Here is an 8285-nt window from a genome sequence, read left to right on the forward strand (position 1 = left end):
GTCATGCTGTTCTAACGACCAAAACTGCCACGCCCACACTTTTGAAAATGTTTTGATATTTTTTCATTTTGTATTGGTGTTGTAAATTTCTATCGATTTGTCAAAAAAATTTTGCCACGCCCACTCTAACGCCCACAAACCGCCCAAAGCTGCCACACCCACACTTTTGAAAAATGTTTTGAAATTTTTTCATTTTTGTATTAGTCTTGTAAATTTTTATCGATTTGCAAAAAAACTTTTTGCCACGCCCACTCTAACGCCCACAAACCGCCCAAAGCTGCCACGCCCACACTTTTGAAAATGTTTTGATATTTTTTCATTTTTATATTGGTCTTGTAAATTTCTATCGATTTGCCAAAAAACTTTCTGCCACGCCCACTATAACGCCTACAAACCGCCAAAAATTGTGTTTAAGACTCTCCTTCTCCCTTCCACTAGCTGAGTAACGGGTATCAGATAGTCGGGGAACTCGACTATAGCGTTCTCTCTTGTTTTTTAATTGTATTTTTTATTTTGGGTTCGCTTCTTCATTGGCATCATTTGCCTGCGGGGCATAATTTTTGATGGGCTTTTGTCTGCTTCTTTGGAACCCAAAAGCCAAAAAAGATATTGTAGCGTTTCGTGCGGTACCTGCTAAAAATAAGGTAGTTACGTTTAATGAAGCAATATATAAGTGTATATAAGGTTGTAATACTTTAAATCAATTTAAATATTTAAAACATTATTAAATATTTAAAAGTAAAATAAACAAATAAATAAAAGGAAATATCCTGCTGTGCTAAATTTCACCACCCTTTGTAATACAATTTCATATATTTTATTTGCTTTGAAGTGATTAAAGGGTATTCTCAGTCGAATTACAGCCTCCGCGATCTTTTCGAGTGCTAACAGCTCCTCCATGCGCATCAGTCTGCAACTCCAGGCCGCTTCTCAATCGCTTTTGGTGGACAGTGCGCATTTGCTTATTGCCTTGCATATGATCAGGAAATATGCTACACATTTGCACTTTATGAAGTTGCCTCCTCAGAACCCTACTACAGACCCTCTTTCGCAACCTGGGGCACCACAGGAGCAGCAGCGGTTGGAGCGACAGCGAACGGCCCTCGGGCCCCAAATGTCGGACTCAGCATGAATATTTTATTTGGCGAAAAAAGTGCTGAGCGGATCCAGTGTACCACACTAAAAGAAATTTTCATTTTGGACATACCAAATATTTTCATTGATCCGTAAGAACTTTATTTTTATTCCACTTTATTTTCTTTGCAATTTTATCAATAAAATTACTATCCAACTTTATTATATATGCCATTTATTTATATGCCATTTAAGAACGTAACTCAACAATAACGAATCTGTATGGGTAGCGTAAGGATGGGGTTAGGGATGCGATTGGGGCCTGTGACTGGGCCTGGTATTGATGGTATTGGTGGTATTGGTCTTGTCTGTCATGGACAAGGAGCGCTGATGAACGTCGACTCGTGTCTGGCATCTTAAGGTTGCCTTTTTGTACCCGGCACTGCAAAAATGGCTGGGGCATGTTAACATTTAGAGCTTTGCATTCATTTAAGAGGAAATATAATAAATAATAATTATATTATATAATAATTATAAGGGAAAAAAAAAAAGGGAAAAAAACTGAATGTAGTAGATTGATTACATTTTCGTCTTTATGAACATAACTATTTTTAGATCTGAGTGGAGTCTCCTATTCCTACAACTCCTTCTCTTAAGTTAAAATGTTATGAGACTGCATTTTGTCTATCAACTGTGTAATTCAGCATTTTCATCGAAAATTAAATGAATTAATTATTAGAATTGTTTAATAGTTATTAAATAAAATTTGCAATATCTGTAGCTTCCCTTGATCAGATTTCAGATATGAGACCGTGCAGTTTTAGGTCTTATATTTCTGAGATCTTCTTTTGTTTGTTTGGTCCGGTGCGATTTGGTTTTTTCCTGTATTTTATGCTCATTTAATCTCGCTGCGCGTTTTTAACACATTTAAGGAGTTCCTCGTGTTGAGAGGGGGTGGTGGGTGGGGGAAGGCAGAGCGACCACCACATCATCGATTATGTTGCTCTTTTTTCGAAGCGTTTCATTTCGCTGTCCGTCCCGCTGTCCATCTGCGACTCCCCCCTTACTCTGCCCCCTCTCGTTCTTTCAACCAATTTTTTCTTTAACTGCGCACTTTTTCTGGACCCTTGGAGGGTGTGGGGCGGCGGAACGGGGGGCGGGGGACAGACAATGGCCGAGACGAGCGGTGACTCGCTACCTGTCTTACACAAAATAAACGCACCAGGTCTCTGCCTGTCCCCTTGCTCTACACGGAGAGAAATAATGCCGAAATGCGTTTAAAAATAAATTTATAGTTTACTTTATTCAATCATGTAAAAAAGTTCATTTGATAAGTGTGTCTTATAAAGTCTTATAAAGAAATAAATTTTAAGATTCTTAAATAAAATCTAAGCAATCAAAAGCAATCAGAAATTTCTTAAAAAATATTTTACAAATTGTATACACATATCTCAAATATAAATTTCATATATTAAATTGTCTTAAAATTTACAAGCTTATATAATATTGGTATAAAAGCTGCGAATAGAATAAATACAAATGTAATTCGTTTAATGAAATGAGATGGGAGTCACATATTTTTTTTCTCACTGTACCTTCCTCCTTGATGTTTAATGTTTTCTCTGTCTTTGTAACATAATTTTTTTCCGTCCCTCTCTGTTTGTTTCCAGTTTGGAAACCCTTTAGGCGCTCATTGTCAGCTCAGGTTCTTCGATTCGGTTTTTTGTGTTTTCTGTTTTGTTTTTTTTGTTGAACGAAACCAGATAAAAAGCGAAAAAACGAGAAGTGAACAAACTGCCAGAGATATATGATTTCTTATTGTAAATCATGACATTTTGTTGCTTTTTGGCCCGGTAACTTGTCTCTTTTCTGGCTACCGTTTTGACGGTTACGCCGTGTTTGATTTGCGCCGGGTAAACGAACAGATGGACGGGAGGATCGGGCGTATTATTAACGCTATGCAATCAATCCATCCGAGAAATTAGGATGGGGCTGCTTTAGTTACAATTGCAAATATTTATTTATTTATTGAAATCTTTAAATATTTATTGAAATCTTTAAATATTAAATATTACAATCAATCGTAAAACAGGAATTGTACATCGTATATATTCATCGTTTATTAGTACATCGTTTATATTCATTACATAGTGGTAAAAATCTAGTATTAAACGTTCTATAAGACCAATGACACCTGAGCAGGTATCAAATGATCTCCGGACATCCGATAACACTTGCACGACATGTAATCTCTTTCTGATCGTAGTTTACCCTTATTATAGGGGATTATACATACTCATCGGAGCCAAGTAAGGCCCCTTTTAAATGGCCTTCTCTCAGTTTTATTCGTGCTATTTAAACTCTTTGAACCACTCAGCGGACCCTATCCTTTTGGTTCACAAATTACCCCAATTCAGGTGCCACGGGTAACCCCTTTTTCTTATTTTTCTTCTTATTTTCTTCTTAGGGGAAACTGAAACAAAATGTAAATAAAATGGCCACAAAAGGGGTATACTGACGAACAAAAATATGTTGCCCACGGCCAAGTTTCACTTTGACACCTAAAGTGTGCGCGCATACGCCCGATATGAGGAAAACCCCCATTTCCACACACACCACACCACACACCCCAACCCCCCAGTCGACATTTAACAAACCCCCTAACGCCGCCCTCCCACCCCCACCAGCTGCCCTTGATGGGGCGCCCCTGTTCGTTTATTTTAATTTTTTGTTCGCCTGCGCTTTCGTTTTTCAGAGAGCGAAAAAGAGGGATTTTCTGTTTTGGTTTTTCCTCCAGACAACAGGCAACATTTGCTGAAACCCCCGACTTTTCCGCTTTTCTGCTTTCCCGCCGACTTTTTTCTCTCCGGCCTCGCAGTTGGCTCAATGCTCAATAGGTCTTGCGCTTGATAGGTCAGTGACCCACTTGGATGCGTTGTTGTTATCCACCATCATCGCTATCATCGCGTTGCTAATAATAATGACGTTGGGATACGGCTGCGAATGACGTTTCTGCAGAAGGGTTAACATTGGCTATTTTGCATTTTAAAAGTTTATATTTAAATATTTACTTTAAATGGTTGTTTATTAAAAAGAATTTCGTAGAAATATATTATTATGTATTAGAAATATTAGGCACCTGCTGATAAACAAGCTTCTTTTATATACTTTGAATTTTGCAGAATTTCCTAAAAATAGATACAAACATCTAGAGTAAATTTTAGCATTAACATATTTGGGCTTAAAGGTTAGTATAAGAAAATATATTTTAAATAACAAATTAACGATAATTAGTATAAACAATATTATGGTGAATTTGATACCTCTATCATTTGGGTAACCTTTCCACTGGCTAAGTGCCACACTGTATGTCCAGCCCCCTTTTGGGGATGCGGTTGCGCCCCTTTACCCCCCACCACCGCCCCCCTTTTCAGCACAGCATCAAGTTCCCCACATCGTCATCATCGTGTTCTTCTCCCCCGATTTCTTCTCCTCCTTTTTTTTTTTTTAATTTTTGCCTTTTCCACAAAGTCAACGTTCTTGGCGTTTTCGCAGCTGCTCCGCTTTTGCCATTGCCTCTGAAAGGGGGAAAGAGACGGGCTGATGGGGTGGAAGAGGGACGGCGTATGCTGGGGGCGTCTGTATGGGTGTGTATCTGTGTGTGCTTGGAGCTGGCCAAGATTGCGGCACATGTGACGCTTTGGTCGCGTGCTGCCTTTCGCTCCTCATCTGCTCCTACTGGTTCTTCTTCTTTTTCCCTTCCATCATCTGCAGGGACTACTACACTCAACAAAAAGGTGACCAAAATGGATTAAAGGAATAAATACGGATTTTCTATTGTGTGTAACATTTGAGAAGTCTAGATATGAATGCATAATAAGTGTTTAATATATTTAATTTACAGAAATCAACTTAGGTAACTTTCTTTCTTTTTGGTGCACGCAACTGCTGCAGTTCGCTTCATTTGCAGCCACTGCAGTTGCGATTGCAATTGGCATGGGCGGCGGTGTGAAAGGGGGCTAGTGGCAGAGGGCGGGGGCGTGCTGCCTCTGCTCTTATCAAGAGCAGGTCATCGGGAGATGGCAGATGCTGATTGCAGGCGGGAGGGGGGCTCAGCAAAAGAAATGGGAAATGGGTGGCCATAGAAAGTGTAACTTCTTCAAGGGAATAATATTTATGCTGCTGGAAAAGCAAGCGAGTTCGAGGGGAAAACTGGAGCTCTAAATCAATAAATTGATAGGGGAGTGACATCCACATCCTGGAGACGCGCCATCGCACATCTACGATGGGCCTGGGGCCAGATCCCAAGTGTATATTTTATAGTCTCCCAATAAAAATGGTTACTAAGGAGATTCTTAAGACTCGCACAGAATATTACGTTAGATTTAAAGAACTTTGAATTAGTTTTGATATTACTAATTTGATATGATGATTTACTTTTAAATGATTATAAAATATATATGTATGTTAAATACGTAATTTTTCTAGAACCTCTTCTAGTTTTAAAGGATTTATTCTTCAATACTTTCAAGTTAAAATTTCCGTTAGTGGAAAATAAATTTGACTGTTGTACCTTAATAGAAACTAAACTATATTTACATTGAACGAATCTGTTTTGCATCTTACCCACAAAAATAGGAACTAGTTTGTATTTTCTATAATTAGTTATTAATAATCTAGACTATAACAATATTTAACAATATGAATAAAGTATTTACATATGTAAGTAAGTAGTTCCTAAGTTAATACGTAGATCTTTCTCTTTCACTCCTTGACTCTCCCTGTCCCTGTCTGCGCGTTAACTTTCCCGCTTAAGTGACGAACGCAAGCTCTTAATTTAACGGTAATTTGTGTAGAACAGTCTGCTGCGACTCCATCGTCCGTCTCGCTTCCACTTCCTGCTGTCCCGCTCTTCTGGGGCCGCTGCGCAGGCGCACAATTTACTGTTGTTTAGCCTCCTAATTGATTGCCATTGTTGTTGTTATTATTATTGTTGTTGTTGCTGCTGCCGACTGCTACTTAGGGCAAATATGAATTATTATTTATTTTTATTGAAGCGAACGGCGGCGTTTTCGTCACAATTTTTTGCGTAGCCAGCCAGAAATAATAGTAAACGCAAGCTGAGTGCAGAAATTTATTTGTTTTCATTGCTGTTGGTTGGGCTGCAGAAATTGTGTAATAAATAATTTACGCTCGCTTTTGCAGCGTGCCACATAATCATATTCAATAATAATAAAAGCAACAGCAAAATGGGCTGGGCCCCAGTTAAGGGGGTTGCCCACCAGAGCGAGCGGGACGGACAGAGTGGAGCTTGTTTGGGTCGCTGACCCAGAAATGTCAAACAGGGAAGTCTTTTAATTTGTATTTGTATTTCTCCATACTCCATTTGATTTGGCTCTATCGCGTGGAGAGTTGATTTGTGGGACTTCTGTTGTGATAGGACTGGAGACTTTTTAAGTGTTCTCAGACTCGGAAATTCGGAATCTATCTAAAGATACTTTTTATCTTACTTTCGTTTTGTAGGTCATTTTTATAAATTTTATATTATAACAATATTACTCGCCTATGGTTGAAATATATACATTTATTTAATTTAGTTTCTATAGCAAAATATATATTGGTATAAATAAATATCTTAAAAATTACACAGAAGCTTTAAGCTAGACAACTTCTTTAAAAAAGTATTGAATATAGCGCTACTGACTTTAACTTTATGCTGCTGAAAACTGCGTGCTATCGGAATTATAACACGCCAACGGTGCTTTCAGTTGATTTCATCAGCACCGTTCAAAACACTGTTATCTGAAAACCCCTCCCATTTTTTAAATGGCCTGATCAATCGAGCATTTTCAAAACACCCCCACCCACCCGCTCGCAAAGCGGCACATTAGTGTTTATTTTGCTTTTTCTGGACACTGACAGCCAATTCGACGACACATTGCACTCATATTACGCTTAATCAGTTTCGTATCCAAATATTTTGTATTTATTTTGCACTGCCTCGAGTAATTGGAGTTGCAAACGGGAAAGACATACAAATAATATAATAAAATCCCGATCTAAAAACACAAGCAAAGCTGAGAGAAAACAAAGAATAAATCACAAAAATCGAGCCCCTTTTCTGATTAATCCCTGTTTGCACTCCCCCTCCTACTTTTGTTCTCTTTGCTTTGGACTTCTTCGCTTGTTGCATGCTCGCTCATGTTCATGTTTTTTATGCTGTTTTGTGCAAGAGTGTGCTTGAATTTCGTCATCTGAGGAAATCCTTGCATAATGTACAAATGTATCTCTTCAAGTCGTCGTTAGCTTATCGTTATCGCACTTTATCGGCATATTTTTGACCTCAATTTTTCGTTTCTTATTAAATTAAAAAAGTTTGTATAATGTACATAAAAAAAAGTATCATGTTGGGCTGAAAGCCTTTTAATCTTTGAGTTTGAAGTAATCACTCAAGGGATTCAAACAAGTTACTATCTTTGTATGTACTATGTACTAATGTATATTAAAACTAAATTAAATGGCGGTACATTTCTTACAGATTTTAGGACGGACCTCTTTTATTTTGAAATCTGAGCTATTAAACTATAATCTAAATTGTTTTCAATTAGATTACGAACATTTTATAATCCTACAGTATTAAAATACGTAAATACAAACTACATTCATACATACATATGTATGTACATACATATGTAGATAAAAAGATAATAAATGGCCGTTGTAAACATTAAATATTATCCATATAATTAACCATATTATCCATTAAATTAAGAGCCTAGAAGTGTTTTACGCGTATTTCGTAATATTTTTCAAGCGTTTTGGCGCGCAAAGTTGGGAGTGAAAGAGAAGGAACTAGAGAGTAAAAAGGAGAGGAAAAAGCCAGTTTGTGTGTTGTGTGGGTGGGAGAGGGGAAGATGCAGGGGAAGACAAGAGTAAGAGCGAAAACTGGTTTTTCATGTTGCACAGTCAATTTTTGATATATGGTGAAATTGATTAAATATAGCCAACATCCAAATATATATAGATAAAACATTAAGAAATGTTTTTTATGAATATCGGTATCTTCAACTGAAAAGTCTATAACATTGTTCCAATACCCAAATAAATACAATTATTAAATACAATTTACAAACCACTAACCATTGTCAGCATAAACATTTTACCAATAAAAACGGAGCTTAAAGATCACAATATTTCATCATATTGTTGTT

The sequence above is a fragment of the Drosophila santomea genome, chromosome 3L (assembly GCF_016746245.2).
Source record: "Drosophila santomea strain STO CAGO 1482 chromosome 3L, Prin_Dsan_1.1, whole genome shotgun sequence".
Taxonomy (NCBI): Eukaryota; Metazoa; Arthropoda; class Insecta; order Diptera; family Drosophilidae; genus Drosophila; species Drosophila santomea.